Raw genomic sequence first — 23,074 nt, forward strand, 5'->3', positions numbered from 1 at the left:
CCAAGAAGAAACACCTAGATTTGAGGATGGCCTCCAGAAAAACATGTGAGTCGCCCTCTCATTTGTTGATGAGGCCACGGGTTGTACTGGTCAAGGCTCAGACTGACAGCTAGCAGAAGGCATCATAGTTAGTTTAAGAAGGAGGTGATTTACCAGAGGGTATTATGAAGCTTGGAGAATCTCTAGGGCATGAGATTTGATTACCACACGGTCAAAAACAGTAGCCACTAGAGAACTGCCCAGCAGCACATTAGCTTTCCTAGTGGAAGCCTGGCTGTTGCCACCACAACTCCTTATTACCTAAGTTAACCAGGAACCAAACTTCTGAAACTCTGCCAGAGCTGCCTTGGAACAACCAACATGCCTGTTGCCCTTGTTTGCAGAGACCTGCAGTTCCCCTACAGTTCGACCTTGGCCACTGACTCCCTGTGCTGACCACCTCCTGGTTCTGAGGGTCAAGATCTAAGGCACATACAATGTCCAGGGTCTTGTAAGCGGGGTTCCCTGGTAGCTGCTATCCTGGAAGCCCCACTAAGAGGGAGTGGGGATAGCAGCTGGGTGAACCAGTGAAAAATCCACAGCACTAACTAGCTTAGTGATAGATGGAATGCCTCCGTCTACAATCCCAGGTCTAAAAGGGTGGCTTCTGTGGTGGCTTTGCTGTACAGGCGTCAGTCGGAAATAGAAATAAGTGGGGATGCCAAGGAGAAATTAATTCTGGCCACAACATGGTGGCGAACCGGGGGGGCACCATTTCTGGGTTGTTATGGGTCCTGCAGGCATGACCTGAGAAGAGAATCTGGGCGAGGATTGTCTTGGGTAAGTCAGTTGACCTGTCTGAAGGCATCTGGACTAAGTTATCTCTCTGCGAATTTCAAGAGATGATATCCTATGGTTTTATGAAATTACAAAGTCATTTATGTACATATTAGAAGAAAAATTTTTTTCCTGACAAAAACGATACTTGACTTTTCCATAGATGATGCCGCAGCAGCTGGGCTTCCACATGCAAAACAATAAAGGTAGAACACCACCTCATACTCTACACAAAATGAGTTCAAAATCAATCATGGACCTAAAGAGAAGAGCTAACACGATAAAACCCTTCAAAGAAAACACAGGAATGAATCTGGGTAACCTTGAATCAGGCAATAGTTTTTTAGATTCAATACCAAAGCTAAAGTGATGGAAAAATAAACCTATAAATTGGGTTTCATCAAAATAAATTTTTGTGCTTCAAAGGGCATCATCAACAGAGTGAAAAGACAACCCACAGAATGACAGAAAATATTTGCAAATCATATATATGATGATGGACTTCTGTCCACAGTGAGTACAAGACATTAGCAACTCAAGAACAGAAAGACAAGTGATCCAACTGAACAAAAAAATGGACCAAGCGTTTAAATAGACATTTCTGCAAAGAAATCATACAAATGATCAATAAGCACACGAGAGGATGTTTGACATCCTTAATCGTTCAAGAAACGCAACTCAGGACCGTAATTTGATACATATCATACCCACTAGGAAGGCTGAAATAAAAAAAAAAAAAGACAGTAAACGACAGGTTTTGGCAAGGATGTGGAAAAACTAGAACTCTCATCCCTCATAAAGTTGGTGGTACTTTAAAATAGTGCAGGGGCAGGGGTGCCTGGGGGGCTTGGGTGAGCGACTGACTTCGGCTCAGGTCAGGATCTTGCAGTCCGTGGCTTCGAGCCCCGCATCTGGCTGTGCTGACAGCTCCCAGCCCGGAGCCTGCTTCAGATTCCGTGTCTTCCTCTCTCTCTGCCCCTCCCCAACTCGTCCTCTGTCTCTCTCTGTCTCTCACAAATGAAGAAACGTTAAAAAAAAATTAAAAAATAAAATAAAATAGTCCAGTGGTTTTGGAAAACAGTTTAGCAGTTCCTCAAACACTTTAAAGTTACTATATTACCCAGCTGTTCTACGCCATGAGCATTGAAAATACATATCCACACAGAAATTCATACACAAATGTCCATAAAAGCATTATCCATAAAAGCTAAGGAGTGGAACCCCCCCCCCAAATCCATCACCTGATGAGTGGATAAGCAAATGTGGTATACCCTTCCTTGGAATGTTATTTAGTAATAAAAAGGAAAAAAGTACTGATACATGCTGAATATGGATGAATCTTGCAAACGTAATGATGTGTGAAAGGAGAAGGAGCCAGTCACCAAAATGCCGTATGTTATATGATAACATTCATGTTAAAAGTCCGTAGTGGGCGAATTCATTGAGACAGACACCAGATCAGTGGTCAGCATGGGCTTAGAGGAGCCGGGAGGGGAAAGATTACTAATGGCACAGTGTTTCCTTTTGGGGTTGTGAAAATGTTTCAACATAGGATTATGATTATGGTTGCATAAATCTGTGACTTTCCTAAAAACCAATGAGAACACTTTTCAAAAGTGAACTTTGTGGTATGTTAGTTATATCTCAATAAAACTATTATTGGAAAAGTAATGCATGCCAGTATTTTTCTGAGTTTGTCTTTTTTTTTTTTAATTTTTTTTCTCATGTTACTTTTAATGTTTATTTATTTTTGAGACAGAGAGAGACAGAGCATGAACGGGGGAGGGTCAGAGAGAGAGGGAGACACAGAATCGGAAGCAGGCCCCAGGCTCTGAGCCGTCAGCACAGAGCCCGACGCGGGGCTCGAACTCACGAACTGTGAGATCATGATCTGAGCCGAAGTCGGAGGCTTAACCGACTGAGCCACCCAGGCACCCCTTGAGTTTCTCAAAAAGCATCGTCCACAGAGCACAAATGAATTCATAATGTGCTTATTGCATGAGGTATAATCCTAGCTTCAGTTCAAAAAATATTTGTTTTAACTGAGATACAGTTGGCATATAACATTATAGGAGTTTCATGTGTACAACATGACGATTTGATACTTGTATATATCGTAAAACGATCACCACAGGAAGTCTAGTTAACATCCATCGTCATACATGGCTACACACTTTTTGTGTGTGAGGAGAGCTTTTAAGATTTACTCCTTAGCAACTTTCAAGTATACAATACAGTATTATCAACGATAGCTACCGTGTTGTACGTTATATCCCCAGGTTTTATTTATCTTACAACTGGAAGTTATAAACTTTGACCACCTTCACCCATTTCGTCCATCCCTTCACCCTCTGGCAACCACCAATATGTTCTCTGTATCTACGATTTTTTTTTTAGATTCCATGTATAAGTGAGATCCTATGGTATCTAGGTCTTATTTTACTTAGCAAATGCCTTCAGAGTCCATCCATGTTGTCACAATGTCAAGATTTCCTCATTTTTTATGGCTGAATAATATCCCGACGTTCCCTTATACATACATACACATGTATATATGTATGTACATACATGTGTCACATGCATATATATACCTATATCACATTTTCTTTTCCATTCACTCATCATCATTCATCAGTGGACACTTAGGTCGCTTCCATGGTTCGCCTTCTGTAAACAATACCATAATGAACAATGATCATGGTGGTGCACACGTCTTTTTGAGTTAGTATTTTTTTTCCATCAGGTAAATATCCAGAAGTGGAATTTCTGGACCATGTGCTAGTTCTAGTCTCACTTTTTTGAGGAACCCTCATACTGGTTTTCACAGTGGCTGCACCAATTAACTTTCCCACCAGCGTGCACAAGAGTTTCCTTTTCTCAACATCCTTGCCAACACTTGTTATTTCCTGTCTCTTTGCTAACAGCCATTCTAATAACTGTGAGGTGATACTTCATTGGGGTTTTAAGGACTGCACGACCCTGGTTTTTGAATTTCACAAAAAGCATCGTTCGGCTGGCGTAAATTTATTTGTGATGGGCTCATTGCGCGAAGTGAAGTCCTAGCTTCAGGGAAAAAAAGAAATTTTAATTCGAAACAATAACAAGTTGAAAGTCTAAATTAAGAAGTTTTCGAAAAGCAAACCAAAAGAAAGCAGAAGAGAGGAATAATAGAGAAAAGCAGTAATGAAGGAGTTACAAATTTAAAAAATGACAGACATAATAAATTCAACGAGTTCATGGGAAAACCCACAATGAAGCAGACAACTCTATTCAAGAGAAAAAGGGAGAAACACAACTATAAACATATAAACGACAAGGGGGAAATAACGATTGAAATAAAGGAAGTTAAAAAAAAAAAAAGGACTTCTACCTCTGACCATGAAGGAAAAGAAGGCCCAGACTTCCCCTTTCACTGCAAACAATTTGAAAATGGGACAAAGTAGATTAGACAACTGTTCGCAGACACCGGACAATAAATAGCACAGTGCTGCGATCCCTAATAATAGAAAACCAAAAGAGAGAAGTCTTATGATTGCCCAGCTTCCTGCCCAGAGGCATCTTTTAAACCCTTGACACGGGAGAGGCAATGGAAACAGAGTCCAGTGGCCTCATGAGTTGAAGAGAGAGCGGTCAGAGTTCAGGGAGGCCGGGGCCACATGAAGTCACAGGGCAGAGTTCCAGATGGGAGGGAGCTTTCCAGAAAAGGAGCTGCAGACATCTGCATACAATCTTCTTGAGTGTTTGCGGAGTGCTCAGCCATTCCAGGGTGAATGAACCTTAACAGAGATCAGAAAGCAATGAGTGGGGTGTCGTAAACTGACTGAGTACCAGAGTCGCACAGGGAAGGAAGGGGGACATTTGAACTCCGACAGAGTGGAAAAACCTCCGTAACAACCTGGCGCATTAACGGAAGGCCCCAGAGCTGTCATGCCACATTGTTAGGACCGAACTCTTGGTGGAGCGAGGCTATTCTAGACCTTCTTTTGGCAAAGCTTAAAACCAGGCCTCACGAGGATCTGGTCTTCAAGTAACTTAGCTGCCTTCCAAACTAGAGTCCACTACTCTATCCAAGAAAACAAGATCCAGACATAAAACATAAAATTTGCAGTATCCAGCAAAGATTAGAAGAAGCCCCCCAAATAAATGTCCAATAACTGGGAGAAATATCAGTCTTTAGAAGCAAGTCAGAGATGACCGAGATGATGGTATTAGTAGATAAAACAAATACACCAGAAATTATAACAATTTTCAATATTTAAGGGGAAACAAACATGATAGGAGAGAGACAAGATAAATTTAGAAGAATAAATGGAAATTTAAAAGACAAAGAACATAATAACTGAAATTTTTAAAAAATTAATGGAAGGAATAATAGTGTATTAGATACTACAGAATAAAAAGTCAATGAACTTGTAGATATAACAATAGAATTTATCTAAAATGAAGCCTAGAGAAAAGAGAAAAAAAACAAAACAAAACAAAACAAAAAAAAAACCACACCAAAAAACCCAAAGTGAGTTTCAGTGATCTATGGGAAAAAAATCAAGCCCTCTAACATGATGGTAATTGAAATCCCTGAAAGAGAGAAAAGTGGAAAATTATTTGAGGAAATAATGCATCCAAATTTGGTGAAAATTATACAGCCAGAGAAGCCCCACAAATCCAAAGATAAACACATACATCATGAAACATCATAATAAAATTGCTGAAAATCAGTGATGGAAAATTCTTAAAAGCAAAGAGAAAGTGGGCATATGTACAAAAGAACAAAGGTAAAAATGACTGCAGACGTCTTGTCAGAAACTATGCAGGTGAGATGACAAAAAATAATATATTAAAGGGACCTAAGTAGACTAATAATAGATCATAGATAGATAGATAATAAGTTCATAAGTTCTGGCTACCTTAATTCTTAATATTCAGGGAAAACAATTCCTTGAAAATGTAAGGAAATTAAATCTTTTTCAGACAAGCACAAGCTGCAAGAATTCACTTCCGAGAGATTGATCTGCAATAAATTGAAGCCAACTTTTATGAAACCTGAAATCTCAGACGTATACAAAGAAATAGAGGATGCAAAAATTTGGCAAATACATGGTAAATATATATTTTTTGCCTCATTTAAAAAACGTCTTCAAAGAATAATTGAACATTTAGGACAAAATGTAAAACTGTATTGTGGGTTTAGTATTATGTAAGAAATAAAATGGGACAGGGGCACCTGGGTGGCTCAGTCAGTTAAGCATCCAACTTCAGCTCAGGTGATGATCTCACAGTTTGTGAGTTTGAGCCTCACATCAGGCTCAGTGCCGACAGCTCAGAGCCTGGAGCCTTCTTCAGATTCTGTGTCTCCCTCTCTCTCTGCCCCTCTTCTGCTCATGCGCTCTCTCTCTCTCTCTCTCTCTCTCTCAAAAATAAAATAAAAACATAAGAAAAAGACATAAAATATGACAATAACAAAATAGCACAAATAGCAGATGGAAGAGAGAAGTACAATGTTGTAAGAATTATACATTATATGTGAAGTGGCATAATATTATTCCTATGTGGACTGTGATAAAATTGAATAACGTAAATCTTAGAGTAATCACTTTAAAAATGATAAAACAAAAAGTGTAGCATATCATCCAATAGTATATACAAAAGAACAGTAAAATATATATATATATATAATCTAAAAGAAAGTAGGAAAAGAGGAAAAAAATAAGAAAGGGATGGGACAAATAGAAAAAAGTAGCAAGATGATAGATTAAAATTCAGTCACATTGGTAATTATAACAAAAGTAATGGGCTACATTCTAACTAAAGACAGAGCTTCTAAGATTAAAAAAAAGGCAAAAATATATGTGATCGACAAAAACATACTTTAAATGTGATGATAAAGATATGTAAAAGTAAAAAAATGGAAATAGATATACCATGCAAACAATAATCCAAAGAAAGCAAAAGTAGCTGTGAAAGAACATGGATTTCAGAAAAAATATATAAACAGAGATAAAGAATTCACCATAAAAACATGACAATCCTAAGTGTGTACAGGTACAGTAAGTAAATAAAGCAAGAACTGACAGACCTGAAAGACTAGGCAAACTAACAATTATAATTGGAAATTTTAGCGCTCCTTTCTTGATAATTCATAGAACGAGTAAACAGAAACTCAATAAGGATAATTTTATTCACCAACTTGAACTAATTGACATAAATACATCTACCCAACACTGCAGAAGAGCCATTCTTTTCAAGTACGTGTGGAACACGCACAAAGACAGACCATGTGCTGAGTCACAGAATAAGCCTTTAAAAGGATTGAAATCATACAAAGTTTATGCTTTGCCTAACAAAAGAATTTAGTAAGGAGTCAACAACAGAAAAATGTCTGGAAAATCTCCAGAAATTTGAAGTTAAACAACATACTTCTAAATAAACCATGGGTCAAGGAAGAAATCAAAAAGAGAATTAAGGATATTTTTAACTAAGTAAGAATAAAAACATAACAGATGAAAATGTGTGGGATACAGCTTAAAAATGATCTAAAATATCATCTTAAATTTCTAGGAAAAAAAGCAAATTAAACTCAAAAATAGGTAGGAAATAAATATAAAAGTTGAAATCAATGAAATAAAAAACAGAAAAGAATAATAGCATGCATGAAATCCACAGTTGTTTCTTTGGGAAAAAAATTCAATGAACTTGATATACCTCTAACTAGACTTATTCACAAAAAAAAAAAAAAAAAAAAAAAAAAAAAAAAAGACACAACTCACCACACCAGGAATGAAATAGAAGCATCACTACAGATCCTACAGACTTTAAAAAGATAAGAAGGAAAAAATTACAAGCAATTTTACCCCAACTACTTTAATAAATTAAAAGAAATAGATAAATTCTTTGTCATAATGTTACTTTAGTTGTATTAAAGAATGTACTTATTCTTATGAAATACATGCAGAAATATTTAGTTTTCAAATAGCTCAGCAAAATTTTGTATATTTGAACGTCTTGTTGAACATTTGTATTTTCATAATACAAAGTTGAGAAATATAAACCAGGCACAAACTCTTATCAGTGGAGAGGCTCTCACTCCAGGCTTGTCATTTTAAACAGGCTGATGACAGGAAGGACCGTGTCATGACCTTTCACCCAGAGAGCACTGTCACAACCCTCCCTCTGGGTCAGGATAAGGCTTCTCCGTGGTGCTGGAGCCTCCTACAAGATGGACACAGACAGGAAGGACCTAGGTCACTGGAGGCCAGGCTTGCCCTTCCATCGGTAGCGAGGGCCAACAAAAATAGTGAGTAGCTTTCTGTAGATGTGTAGCCACTAACAACAACCTGTAAATGGCCGGGCAGTCAGCATGGGTCTTGCTCTGTAAACAAAGGTCTGACCTGCTTAATTCTTCCCAGAGGTCAGAAAAAGAGGCCTTGACTCCCACAGACACGAAACCGTGGCCTAATTGGATACTAATTACTCATAAGAGCTTTGTTTACCCAAACTTCCCATAACCCAAGTTTGGTCGTTGAAAGGAGGGCCTGCCTGAAGAAGCAGAATCAGTGCTAGGAAAATGGCACAGATTTATTCAGTCCTGAAAGTCCTTTTCCAGAAATGATGTCGCTACTTGCGCAAGAATAAACAATACTCGGTTGATAGACCCCACATTCAGGGGCTGGGAACAGCTTTCTTATGTTCCTAAGGGGCTGTCTGTTTGGAATCGGGTAAAATTGAAAGAGTAGTTGGCCATCTAAGGCCAGGTTGGATGAGACCAGAAGTTCCCATATTTTGGAATATCTCTTTGTGAGGAGAGCATCCATGAAGGACCCAGACTGTGGTGAGTTCCCAACGTTAGGAACCTACAAGACGAGGCCTGATACCACGAGTCTCCTCTTGGCCTCAGGTCCTGTCTGCCACTGCACATCCAGCTACCCTCTTCGTCTTGAGGGGACACTTGAGAGGGAGCCATGGTGGGATGAGACCCAAAATATCTCTGCAGGATGAATCCAGCTACTCATTTCCTGATGACCCGTGTGTTCAACAAATGGGGCACCTCAGTGGTTCTATGCTCTCACTGCTGCAGGTGCCGTGGAGAGAAAGACAAAATACACTGCAGCTTTTATGCAGCTCACATTATGGTGCATATGGTAAAGTCAAAGTTATTTAAATAAAGAGAAGATGTGAGGAAGACTTTGGAAAATCTGGGCTCTCATGCCAGCTTTGAAGCTGGCTGGTTGGGGCCTGAGTGAGGAGTCCCCTGACCACCCCCGGACCTCAAGGTCTCGTCCAGATTTCCAGGAGCAGCCCTTCCAGCCCCATCTTTGAATGAGGGCTGTTTTCCCTTCCATCCCTCTGTCAGCGGATGCCCAGCCTGTAACGCGTTTGGTTAACGATGGAAAGGGGTCCCTCCCAGCTTCCCCACTCTGACCATCTTCGGTCTGAAGGACTGGAAACTTTCCTCCAAATGGAGAAAAGTCCCGGTGGCATGTACATTCATTATCCACACAAGGTTACTGTTCCTTTTGGAAAATGTGTGCATTTTAACAAGTCAGGGCCGTTTTTAAGGCAGCCTGTCCTGACATGACGAGTCACCGCAAGAGGCACAGAGGGACACAGGGCTCTGGGTTTGTGTGGGACACTGTGTGGCACTCGGGTGATACGGCAGCGGACAGGTCTCCTGGGTACCTGTGTCAAGAGGGAGGCTCCCTGCGACAACCACCATTTCATCCCTTAGGGGCCTCATGGTGGAAACATCAAGGACAACGCTATAGAAATGGTCCAATATACCATGATTTCTTTAATTTCCAGAACATGATAAATATTGTAATGCTAATGCACAAGACTGGGATCCAGAACTCATAGACAACTTGTACAGATTGATAAGAGAATTCAAACAAACCAGTTTAACCATGGGCAAACATCTGGGTAGCTGCTTTACGCTAGAGCAGGGGTCAGGAAATGAAAGTCCCAGAGGCCAGATCTGACCCCTCAGCCTCTTTCTAAATAAAGTTTTATTGGTACGCTGCCTGCTCGTTCATTCATATATTGCCTACAGCTGCTTTTCCCTACAACAGAGGGACTGGGTGGTTGGAGCGGAGACCAAACGACCTACAAACCAAAGGTATTTACTATCAGCCCCCGACAGGATAATATGCAGACCCCTGTAACAGAGAAAACCCAAGAGGCCAATAAGCATAGGGAAAGGTGCCCAACATTATCAGCCAACAGGAAAATGCAAATGCGGCCACAGTGAGATACCCTTGCACACTCACCAGAATGGCTAAAATGAAAAAGACCGGCACCAAGTGTGACAATGACGGGGAACAACGGCAGGTCCCGAACATCGACGGTTGAGGTGTAAAGTGGCACAACTTTGGAAAACAGCGTGACCGTGTCTCGTACAGCTGAACATACCGATGTCCACGGCCAGCATCCCTGGGTGTGTACTCAGGGAAGTGAGGGCCATGGCCCCCGGGGGACATGCATCCGGTGGTCATAGCACCATTGTCTATGACAGCCCCAAACATAAAAGCAACTGAGGGGTCACCAACTGCAGAGGAAATCAACCTCATTGTGGTATAGCATGTGACGGGACAGTATACAGCAATAATAATAATTTTTAAATAGCCAAACTATTGCTTTTCACAAGGACATGTCATAGACACAATGTGGAGCATGAGAAAGCAGGTCCCAGAATGCATAGTGGATGATTCCACCTCTAACTTTTAAATTAAGTAACATGTAGTGCCAGAGGTCAGAGCTGCAGTTTCCTCTAGGGGTGGGGGATTAGTTATCGAGGAGGGGCCTGCTGGGCCTGGCAGACTTGGCATCTTTCTCTGGAAGAAGCTTCCATGACTGCAGAGCTATGTAAAAGGTCACTGGATAATAGTTAAGTGACCCCGAGGTTTGAGCACCTACGGTAGAAGTGGTATATATCGATAAAAACTAGAAATACTAAAGGAAAAAATACTGGGAATCCATCTGGCCTTGAACCTTACGCCAGCAGGGGATACTGCAGAGTGGTTTTTTTTAATTTTTTTAATTTTTATTTTTTTAATTCCAGTTAGTTAACATAGAGTGTGCTATGTTAGTTTCAGGTGTACAGTATAGTGATTCAACACTTCCATACATCACCCTGTGCTCATCACAAGTGCCCTCCTTAATCCCCATCACCTATTTCCCCCATCCCCCCACCACCTCCCCTCTGGTGACATCAATCTGTTCTCTATAGTTAAGAGTCTGGGTTTTTTTTTTTTTTTTGGTCTCTTTTTTTTCTTTGTTTTTGTTTTTTAAATTCTATGTAGGAGTGAAATCATGATATTTGTCTTTTTCTGACTACTTATTTCATGTAGCATTATACTCTCTAGCTCCATCCATGTAGTTGCACATGGCAAGATTTCATTCTTTTTTATGGCTGAGTGATATTCCATTTATATCTTCTCGATCCATTCATCTACCAATGGTTACTTGGGTTGCTTCCATAATTTGGCTATTGTAAATAATGCTGCAATTAACATAGTGGTGCATGTATCTTTTCAAGTTAATGTTTTCATGTTCTTTGGATAAATACCCAGTAGTGAAATTACTGGATCATATGGTAGTTCTATTGTTAATTTTTTGAGGAACCTCCATATTGTTTTCCAGAGTGGCTGTACCAGTTTGTATTCCCACCAACAGTGCACAAGGGTTCTTTTTTCTCCACATCCTCAACAATACTTGTTTCTTGTGGTTTTGATTTTAGCCATTCTAACAGGTGTGAGTTTTGACTGTAGTTTTGATTTGCATTTTCCTGATGATATTGAGCATCTTTTCATGTGTTTGTTGGCCCTCTGGATGTCACATTTGGAGAAAGGTCTGTTCATGTCTTCTGCTCATTTTTAATTTATTTGTTTTTTGGGTATTGAGTTGTATCTGTTCTTTATATATTTTGCAAAATAACCCTTTATCAGCTATGTCATTTACCAATGTCTTCTCCCATTTGGTAGGTTGTCTCTTAGTTTTGTTGGTTGTTTCCTTTGCTGTGCAGAAGCTTTTGGTTTTGATGTAGTCCCAAGAGTTTATATTTGCTTTTGTTTCCCTTGCCTCAGGAGACATATCTAGAAAAACGTTGCTGTGATCTCCTCTAGGAATTTTATGGTTTCAGGTCTCTCATTTAGGTCTTTAATACATTTTGAGTTTAGTTTGTGTATGGTGTAAGAAAGTGGTACAGTTTCATTCTTTTGCATATTGCTGTCCAGTTTTTCTCAATACTATTTGTTGAAGATACTGTCTTTTCCCCATTGGATATTCTTTCCTGCTTTGTCGCAAATTAATCGACCGTATAAATGTGTGTTTCTTTTTGGGCTCCCTGTTCTGTTCCATCGATCTTTGTGTCTATTTTTGTACCAGTACCATGTTATTTTGATTACTACATTTTCTAGTTTATCTTGAAATCTGGGATTGTGATACCTCCAGTTTTGTTTTTCTTCTTCAGGATCGCTTTGGCTAGTCCGATTTTTTTTTTTTTTTTTTTTTTTTTTTTTTTTTTTTTTTTTTTTTTTTTTTTTGGTGGTTCCATACACATTTTTAGGATTCCTTCTTCTAGTTCTGTAAAAATGCTGTTGGTATTTTGATAGGGATTGCCCTAAATCTGTAGATTGCTTTGGGTAATATGGACATTTTCATATTTTTTCTCCCAATCCATGAGCGTGGAGTATCTTTCCATTTGCTGGTATCATCTTCAATTTCTTTCCGCAATATTTTATTGCTTTCAGAGCAAAGGTCTTTCACGTCCTTGGTTAAGTGTATTCTGAGGTATTTTATTCTTTTTTGGTGCAACTGTAAATGGGACTCTTTCTTAATTTATCTTTTGCAGAGTTAAGTTTTAACTAGAATTCAAACTATCATACCTTTTAGGTTTTGCCATCAGAAAAAGTAAAATTTCAGAATGTAGCTGTGCATCGGTGCTAAAGTCCTCCATAGTAACCTGTTCTCTTCCCTCCCCATACCCTCCCCATACCCTCTCCATACCCTCCCCTCCCCATTCCCTCCCTGTCCCCTTTCTCCAAAGTTGAGAGGACTAATGGGGGGGGGTCACCTGACCCTTCAGCCCGATCTCTGATGGGGACACGTTTTAAGGCACCTTCTGAGGGCACCAGGGGCCCGGGCTGACACTGCCCCATGGGCCAGTAACAATCAAGAGCCTTCTTCTTCACTCAAAGGGGAATGTGGCTGCGGTAACAGAACACAGCAGACCAAGGGGCTTCGAACTGCAGGACTGGGTCCTCTCCCTGTTCTCCAGGCCGGTCCACCCGGCTGGTCCCTTCTGGAGGCCCCAAGGGAGATCCGTTTGGTGCCTCTGTCCTGCTTCTGGGCTGCTGCTAAGCTGGGCGCTCCTGCAGTCCCTGCCGGGGGCTCGCCTGCCTTCCCCGCTGCGGGTCTGGGTCTCCTTCCTGTGCCTGCAAGGACACCGGTCACGTCGGATCGGGGGTCTGCTCTGGCCCCTGTGACCTCATCTCAACTAACTACATCTGCAAAGACCCTATTTCCAAATAAGCTCACGTTCTGAGGTTCCAGGTGGACACGAATTTGGGGGGACACTAATCAAGCCGGCACGGGCACCAAGCACCAACAGGGTATGTCTGTCACCTCGCTCTGCATGTGGCAGCAAGACCCGCCCGTGACCACATGCTGGAGAACAGGACACACGTCTGGAAGGTGAGGAGGCCAAGGCTGGAGAGCAGGTTGCCACGGTGATTGTGTCTGGGGTCCATCACGGCCCCCTAGCTCCCGCCGGGTCCTGTCCTACCCCCCTGGGTCTGTCGCTGCACCCTCCACACGGGGCCTGTGGGTGGCCGGCGGCCCTTCCTCCTCACCCGCGAGTCTGGGGTCCATGACGGAGCCTCGGAGCGGCCTCATGGCTCTGGGAGGAGGTAGGAGCGGCCTGTCCTTCTGGGGGGGGTGTGTGCTGCCCGTGAGTCCCGGGCGAGGCAGCCCAGGACTTGTCACCCCAGCAACGGACGGAGGACCCTCCAAAGCCTAACCCAGGGCAGTGATTCACACAGCTGCCCGGGGGTTGGCCTTCGGTGCGAAGCCAAGAGTTCTGGGGGGTTTATGTCAGCCGGCGGCAGAGCCTTCGGGGGTCAGTACCCCCCCCCCCCCATCACGTCAGGAGGGTTCCGTGGGCTTTGGCTTTGAGAACCACACCCGGGGATCTCCTGGGCGTCCCCGGCAGGGGTGAGGCGGGAGCAGTCTGGGCCGCGTCTGGGAGCCGGGACCCTCTTGCCCGTCTCAGATGCACAAATACTCGCCCCCGTGAGCTCTGTCTCCCTCGGAAAGTCAGCCGATAGAGCCCGGCAGCAGCTCTGCGGGGGGGATCTGTCTCCGGCCTCGTCCTTATAAATCTTAACAGACGGGAGACGAGCGGCCTTCCCGTCTCACCCTTTCGGACCCACACGGGCGCCACGGCTCCACGGCGCCGCTGTATTCGGCTCCTCTCCTTCCGGCCTGGGTAGCATTTCCGGGGGTCTGAGGACCCGGGCGCCAATCCGGACCTTCTTCCCTTTTCCCTCCAGCCTCCAGCGGAGGACTACTGGGCATGCGCGGTCATATCCGCCCCTTCGGACGCTCAGGGCGGGCGTGGCCTCGGGTCCGGGTTTCCGAGGCCCGGGAGGAGCCGTCCGTCCGAAAGGCGGGGAGAGGCCTTGCTGGGGACAGAATGGCCCGGGTCCTGCCCCTGAGGCCTCCCCCTTCCCCAGAGGCTGACCCGGGAGGGGGGGTGCCCCCCTGCACACACAGGAGCTGGGAGCCCCCAGGCCCAGGCGCTGCTCCCAGGAGGAGCCCGCTGTGGGCGGGATGGGTCAGCGGCCAAGGCCGAGCCCTCAACTTGCCGTCCCTGCCGTGGCCCCTGAAGATGTTCGGACGCAGAGGAAAACAACGCCCCCCCAGGACCCCCAGGGAGGGGGCAACTGTAATGGACAGTGGGGGGCCCAGAGGGAAGACGTCCTGCAGTCTCAGCAATGGGGAAGCTTGTGACCGTCCTCGAACTTGTCAGGTGTGAGCCCGGGTGTGGCCACCTGAACTGCGAGCCACCTCACCTTGTCTGTTCTGCTGGACTCTGACTCTGGACAGAGCACTTCTACTTAAGACAGCATTTGCCATCAGAATTATTACAAAGAATAGGATTCTTTCACGTGCAAGTGGCAGAAACTCATCTCAAACTGCTTAATCCTCAGAGGGGACTCAGCTTAGGTCCTTTAAGAGACTAAGACCGAGGCTTCAGGAACAGCTGGATCAAGGGTGCGGGTACCAGGATTTTGTTTCTTGCTGTCTTTCAGCTTTACTGCTTCCTCTACAGGGGAAGGTACCTTAGCTCTCACAGCATCTCCAAAAGGGACGCAATGGCTGTTGGCACCCCCAGATTATAGGATTCTTGGTGCTTGTGATTGATTTCAGCAGGAGAGAAGTCCCCTGTTTCTTAGTGTCTATATTTGTCTGTGGAAAGGGGCTGGGCCTGGGCCGGCTGGGGTCTCATGCCCACCGCTATACTGAGGGGTTGAAGGTCATTCCCATGTTGAGGAGGGCAGTTCCCAGAAGGCAAGAGAAGGGGGCCAGAGATGCTGAGTGAACCAACTGGGTTCACTGCTGGGTGTTTGGAGACCAGCCTCCCACAGGGGGCGAGTTACAGGGGCACCTGCTGAGAGCTCGGAGATAGGGACCAGCGGAGATGGAGGAGGAATATTGAAAGAAAGAAAAAAAAAGAGCCTCTCAAAACCCCACACACCAACAACCTCAGAACTCTGACTCTGAAACTTGGAAATGTTACCTAAATTCTGACAAGAAAGGGCTTGTACATCTCTTTGTGTTCAGAATCGGCTGCTGGAGAACACAGAGCTTTCTCGAGGCTGTGCCCTGCAGATTCATTTCGGATTTGACATTTAAAAGAATGTTCCACCCACGCCTTTTCTTTGCGAGACGAGAGTATCTGTGAACTTAATATTCAGGTGGATAAATAGATTGCTTGGAGAAAATGATCCCCTCTGAAATGCTGTCCCCTGGCACTTTTCTTTTTGTTTTGTTTTGTTTAGGAGAACTGTGAGGGAAAGAAAGCAAAATGCAGAAATCCTCTCTGACATCCTCACTGCCCACGATGTTCCCAGCTCAGATGAGGCGTGAGTTCTCTCCGTCCCCACCCTGCTGCCTCTGGGTGGCTGTTCACCCGGAGCCCAGAGAAGTGACTCCTCACGGTGCATGGGTGAAGTTGGGGGGGGGGGAAGCTGTGGTTTTGTTTTCGCCGGCTTTCAACTGAAATGTAGCATTTCCTTTGATTCTTGAGTGGAAGCAGGAACTCAGAGCAGCATTAGCAGGACTGGGGATTTTAGCACCAGCGGGATCACAGGTGTTTCATACCACATGGTTACTCTTGTGGAATCTGGAAGTAATGGTTCCTGATCATCTCTGCCCTGAAATTGCAATCATTATTAGACCCGCCACTGGATCTTACTACGAATGCACGAGAAAAGAGCACACACGTTGCTTTTCCACACTTATAATTCTACGCCCATTTTGATATTTGTGGGGCTTTTTTTTTTTTTTTTTGTCATCCTTCTGAATTTTATTTTACGCATTTCAACATACGATTCTGGGAAGGGGTCCGTAAGCCTCGCTGGCCCGCTGAAGGGAGCCACGGCGTCACCCGGCCACCAGCTCTGTGCTGTGAGTCTGACATGTGTTGTTAGGGGAGCCCTCACACGCACGCTGTGAGGTGGGTATTAACAACCCCCCCCCCACTTAACAGATGGAAAGACCGAGTCTCGAAGGATGGATGCCTTCCCCAAGGAATGTATCGGAGCCACCAGCGGCAGAGCTGGAATTCGACTCCAGAACACCTGGCCCCCTCCTCCTGACCACCCCACCTGCTACCCGCCTTCAGACACCCGGGAGGCCCCTCTCCTCCCAGAAGCTGCTCTCCCTGAATCACCGGTGAGCGGGGTTTGCCTGAAGTAATTGATTGAACGTTACCCAGAAGCGGAAGCCAACCAAAGAGAGACGAGTAAGTGTTCGGTTCACCATATTTAAAACTTTTCATTTTAGAGAGAGAGAGTGTGCGTGCGTGAGCCAGGGAGAGGGCCAGAGGGAGAGAGAGAGAGAATCTCAGGCAAGGCTCCACGCCCATCATGGAGCCCGATGCGGGGCTGGATCTCACGACCCTGGGATCACGACCCGAGCCGAAATCAAGAGTCCGATGTTCAACAGACGGAGCCTCTCAGGCGCCCCCAGCTCACCTGATTTTTCAGCGGCAAACACAGAGCGCTACCCTCCTTCTCGTTACTTAGCAAGCACGTTGCAAGTGCTCCCGGGTCAGGGAGAATGTTCGCGTGCGTCCAAGTGCACAGCGCCTGCCTCCCGCTTCATCTGTGCAGGACTGGGTGAGACACTGGGCAGATACGCTGGGGCCGGAAGAGGAGGCGAGGAAGGAAAGGGGGGAGCAGGCCGGGAAAGGAGAGGGCAGAGACGGAGGCAGGAGGCAAACAGACAGACTGTTGTTCATGGGCAAGTCAGAGAAGGAAAGGGGCCCAGACCCGCTCTTCCAGAGACATGGGTTCAAACCCTGCTCTGGCCTCACCAGCTCTGTGAACCGTGTTCATAGACGGAGACCTCGCCCCTGCCTCAGAGATGAGTGCAGGGTTGTCAACTCTGTGTGTAGACACAGAGCGGGGCCTGGCCCTCGGTGGGTGCCCGGTCCGTGGGGACACAGGTGATGAGGGCCTGATGTCACCTGGCATCCTGAGCCATTGCGGGCTTGGGCTTCGGGGACAGAACTTTGGTCAGCGGCTTATCTCAGTCCCGTGTGTTGCCCACCGAAAACCGCTCTCCGTTCTCCACCTGCTCTTTGCTCGGAAACCATCCCCGTCTGGCATCCCAGGCGCCCGCAGCGGCTGCCACCAGCCAGGCACTGCGGCACCGGGGCCGGCACGATGGTCCAAGAGCGCAGGACCACCCGGCCGTGAGCCAGCACCTTTGCCCCTTAGCACCCGGAGAGGTGATGTATTGTTCCAGCTCATTCCGTGGGCACGCTCAGCATCCTCAGAGTGACCCCCAAATCGCGGAGGGAGAGTTTCTGCGCCGGTCTTTTGACCCTGGGCTTGAACAACAACTTGGTTTCGCATTTCACAGCCGCGCTGTCCTTTCCAAAAAACCCAGCCCTGTCCGTCCCTGGCTCTCACTTCCCGGCACCCTCACTTGCTCAGCTTAGAAACGGTAAGCAGCATGTTCCTCTTCCAAACATACTTTGGCGAAATATGCATGGCTCTGAAAACAAGGCCCGGCCACCTCCCGGGTGGAGCCCTGGGGAACTTGTCTCCTTGGTCTCCTATTCTTGATAACCCGACCCGGCCGCCTGCCCAGGTACAGATTCCCTGCCCTGGGTGTGTGGCCGGTTCTCTAAGCTCCATGCCTGCTGGGGACAAGGGGTGAAGAGCATGCTGTCACCACGAGCTCAGGAGGGAAGGCACACGGTCCCCCAGGCCAGTGGCCGCGGCAGGATGTCTTTCCCGGGTGACTCACCCAGACTCACATGGGTCCCACGGTCCCTGGGCGCCAGCTGGGCCCAGATGGCCAAGAGGGGAGGCAGGGTCTTTACACAGCTTTGCTCAGGATTGATGCTCAAGCCCCAGCTGAGGGACAGGGCCTCCTCGTCAGAAGGCTTGGCAGAGGCTCTCTTTACGAAGGGACTTACCCACGATTGCGGAATGGATGTGGCCTGACATTAAGATGTTTTATGACTCTGATTAAGCAGGAGGGGGGAGCTGGAGAGAGGTGGTGATTAATCCTCCCACGGAGGAGCTGGCCCCCATCATCCCCACTAGACAGAGAGGCTGGACAGCAGGGGATGATTGCCGCTCCCCAAAGAGAAGAAGCCCAGTTTCCACCCGGGGTGTGGGGGGTGAGCCTCGGGCCTGCTGGGCGGGCGCTTTGCGTGTGTTCCTGGATGGCCCGTGTATGGGCCCTCAGAGGGTCAGACACCTTGTGTAAGACAGAGGACGCCTGTGCCCTGGGACGGCGGTCCCTGAGGGGTCCTGGATGCCCCCTTTGAGACAGGTGCGAGGAGGAATCCCAGGAGGACAGAGCCCATGATGTTCCTCAGGGTCTCTGGTGTGGGCCCCACGGGAAGGCTCTTTGACAGCCAGGCCCCGAGCAAGTCCCTGCTTCTTGCAGGAAGAGTGTTTCCTTCCTGGCCTGGTTCCCCTCTCTGCTTGGCCCAGAAAGCTCAGGACTAAATTTGGAAGTCCGTGTTGTGAGTTCTTGAATTCCCATAACGTACACAGGGCATTCTGGCCCCTCCTCGCCCATCTTTCCATCTTAGCTCTGTGCTCTGATCGCTCAGGCATTCGTGTTTTTGGTTTTCGTCGTAGGGCACACACCTCTGGGTACATCTCCCATCCTCATGGAATGAGGTCAAGGGTAATAATGGGCTTCTCTGTCTGTCTGTCCTTCCTGGCTGGGGATGTCTCTGGTGTGTCCATGCACGGGACTGTCCATATCCTCAGAGGAAACCCTCTCACCGATCCCTCCAGAAGGAGAAAAAGAGGGGTCAGGCACTGGACATGAAGTTACAGAGACAACCCACATGCCCACAGGGGCTGGTCAATGGGGTCTTTGTACACAAGACTCTCTTCAGTCTCTCAAAGGAATGAACTAGAGTTGCGACTCTCAACGTGAACAATTCTCCAGAACGGACAACTGAGCCAAAGATCAAGTTCCAGAAGAATATATATGAGATGATATTATTCAAAACCCTTTATAAAAATTTGAAGTGCTTTTCAGCAGTGTTTGTTGGCTTATTTGTTCTTTTTTTTTTTTTTTTTGTTCGATGGCACTCTGGTCACTGAAATGAGGATGTCTGGCTTCTCAGAGGTCAGGACCTGCCTTGAAGGACCCCAGTCCTTCCTACTTTTTCCAGTGGTTCACCTTCATTTGTGGGAATTGAGCACTGGGTCCAGGGGCACAGACTGTGGTCTTTGCCAACACACCAAGTAAAGCCATGTGGGGACACAGGAAAGCCCCCTTTCGGGGTTCCATCAGGAGAGATCCCTCATCCAGGAACAGGGATGGGGCTTCGTCCGGGACCACTCAAGGGAGACTGGGAACTGTGGCCGGGCTTACCTTGGGCAAAGAGGCTGAGAGGGGGCCCACTTCATGCTTGTCTCGAGGGCGATTCTCAGAAAACAAAACCAGAAAGGACCAAGGGTCGGTGAGGATGTGGAGAAATCGGAACACTTGTGCTTTGCTCGTGGGCGTGTAAATGCAGCCACCGTGGCAAACCGTAGGAAGCTTCCTGGAAGAATTAAAGATAGAATGACTGTAGGGTCCAGCGAGTCTGAGTATACACTCCGAGGAACTAAAGGCCGATGCTCAAAACAGATATTTGCACACCGATGTTCATGGCCGCATTATTCGCAACATCCAGAAGGTGGAAACAACCAGAATGCCCACTGATGGGCACGCGGATAAACTAAATGTGGTCTAGCCACACCGTGGGATACTATTCAGGCTGAAAAAAAAAGAACGTAATTCTGACACGCTACAGCAGGGACGAACCTTGGAAACATCGTGCTCAGCAAAACAGGCCAGTCCCCAAGGACAGACGCTGTCTGATTCCGCTCAGTGAGGTGTCTGCAGTAGCCAGGTTGTTAGACACAGAGAGGAGGCCAGAGGTCGCGGGGGGCGGGGTTGCAGTTTGCGAAGACTGAAACTTCTGGCGATGGATGGCGGGGATGATTGGACCGCAACGGGAATGTGCTTAACGCCGCTGAATTTTACACTTAAAAAGTAGGTAAAATGGCAAATCATATATGTATGTTTTGTAATCATAACAAATTTAAGCGATGCCAAAAAATCTCAGTAATCAAGGCAAATATGTGCATTAAGAAGCGGGCGAAGGCATGGCTTTCCTTCCGTGATTTTGCTGCGTCCGTTTTTTTCATTTCGTTGTTCCATGTGTGATGGCCAGAGGATTCTTTCGGCTCTGTCATCTGGCCTAATAAACTCTGATGATTAAAGTTTCCCTGACACAGCTGTATTCCCTGGTTCACGGGAAACCGAACCAGAGAGGGACTTTGGCACAGTTTGGGGCGGTGGGGGTCTTCTTCCTCCAGGGAAGGGCCAGGGTCACCACCTGCCTCTTGGTCGGGGTCAGCTCCTTCAGGCTGGGACCTTGTCTGTCCTGTTCAGAGCAGTACCCAAATCTGCCTGGTGCCTGGCACATAGAAGGTGCTTAATAAGTCAGGGCTGAGTGAGTGAGCCAGGCAATGAAGGAATGAAAAATAAAAGTCTAACTAACATGTAACCCTTTAAAAAGTACACACAACCTTTCTCGCAGGTGTCCTTGAAACTTACACTCGGGGTAATTGTTGGATGAAAAGTTGGTGGTTGAAATGGGAAAGCATATAGGGTTGTGATGCTTTAAAAACCATACCTTAAGGGGCACTTGGGTTGGTTAAGCCTCTGACTCTTGATTTTGGCTCAGATCATGATCTCACAGTTCATGAGTTCCAGCCCCAAGGTGGGCTCTTCACCGACAGTGTGGTGTCAGCTTGGGATTCTTTCTGCTTTTCTCTCTGCCTCTCCACCGCTCACTCTCTCTCTCTCTCTCTCTCTCTCTCTCTCTCTCAAAATAGTTTAAAAATCCTATACCTTAAGTATTTATATTTGTAAATCTTCAGTGGAGGCGGACACAGTCAAATACATTTTCTTTAACCACAAAAGAGGTGAACATATAATTTGTCACCAAGTACTTAGACATAAGATGTATTTGCATTTGATGTGTCCCTTAAATGCACAGATCATTGAGCTGTCAGACCTCTGCTCATGGGATAGATGAGCTCATGTGCACGGTCTGAAGGGGTCTGCTTATCTTCAGAGCTAAAGAGTTTTCTTCCTTGCAAAGCTGCTTCTCTGCCTGGTCAGAGTGGTGCCCCCATGGCTGGCTTCCCCGAGAGGCACCTCAAGTTCATTGTGCTCCTCTGAGATGGCCCCTGTAGGATAGGAGCCCCGGACAAGGTAAGGGGAACAGTGTGTGTGTGCACAGAGTATGCATCCATTCTGCCTCCTCCTCCTGCCCTCCCAGCTTTGAGCTTCTGGGCTCCGGAAAGCTAACTACACGACTTGCCTGGCTCACCCAGTCGAGGCTGTTTGGTGCCCTGTGTTTTCGCCTGTGCCCTGTCTTCTGCCGGAAACGGCCCTCCCCCTTCACTTCTTCCCACTCCTACCCCACAGTCACCTAAAGGTCCTTGGCCCTCCATGTCTGGTCCCGGCATCGAGAGCACATGGGGGGAGCGCAGGGTCTCAGCTCCCCCCACCACCTGATGAGTCAGAACCTTCTGTGACAAGGTCTTCAAGTGATTCAGGCGCCCCTTGAAGCGCGGAAGCACCATCAGTGACTCCTGATCGTCAGTGTTCGGCTCAGAGGCCACCTCCTCCAGAGAGCCCTCCCGGCCTGCTCCCCGCCGCCCCCCTCCCCCCACCGGCCTGCAGCAGGGGCAGTTGGAGAGCCGGGGTGGCCCGGCAACGGGCGCACAGGCCACCTTCGCCAGCACTTTGCGTCCCCGAGCGTCTGTCTTCTGTGCCCGTGACCCTGCGGAAGGACGCGTATCGTCTGTCGTGGTTCTACCGGGTCGGCGCTCGGGGGTCTGAGCGCCCGCTTGGGAATCCTCCCCCTGCACTCAGGCCCCTCCTGTAGCCGTGCTTGGGGTCCCTGTTGTGGGAGCCCCTGGGAGGGGAGACCACCTGCTCGCGAGGGCTTCGGGTGCGGTGGGAGCGTGGTGGGAGCCCAGACCGACGTGCCTGCTGCGGACTCCCCTCCTCGGAAAGCTGGCTTCCTGCTGGAACGGTCCGCGCCCTCCTGGGTATTCAGGGCTCCCCGTAGAGATTCTTCTAAGGGCTCCCCGGGGACGTGCGGACAGCCCTCGGGGTTCTCAGGAAAGATGCGAGGCCTTCTTCCTGGCTCTCCTCTGAGCACCCCCAGCTGCCCAGACACAGCCCCAGTCTGTCCTCCCCCATCACCGTGATGAGCACCCAGTGCTCCATGCGGACCCGTGAGCCCCCTCCCCCACACCACGTCCCCTGTCCTCACAGCCTCGGAGATCTGCGTAGGACACACATCACACACGTCCCCAGCGGCCACCCTCTCCCTCCAGGCCTACCCCTGCCCCTGGCATCCCCCCCTGCACCACAGAGACGTCTGTGCAGTTGCCCTGCCCCCCCCATCCCCTTCCCTGTCACCTTTGCCCCA

General features: G+C 47.2%; 1 long non-coding RNA gene across 1 annotated transcript; it reads left to right on the plus strand.

Moving 5' to 3' along the window:
- Window positions 1–14,997: 14,997 nt before the first annotated feature.
- On the plus strand, window positions 14,998–18,709 carry LOC109249788 (uncharacterized). Its single transcript, XR_002072759.2, has 3 exons — window positions 14,998–15,953; window positions 16,580–16,834; window positions 17,959–18,709. It is a non-coding gene; the product is annotated as an uncharacterized LOC109249788 (long non-coding RNA).
- Window positions 18,710–23,074: the final 4,365 nt, after the last annotated feature.

This window comes from Panthera pardus, unplaced genomic scaffold (assembly GCF_024362965.1).
Source record: "Panthera pardus isolate Hobbes unplaced genomic scaffold, ASM2436296v1 HiC_scaffold_16, whole genome shotgun sequence".
In the NCBI taxonomy this organism is placed as follows: domain Eukaryota; kingdom Metazoa; phylum Chordata; class Mammalia; order Carnivora; family Felidae; genus Panthera; species Panthera pardus.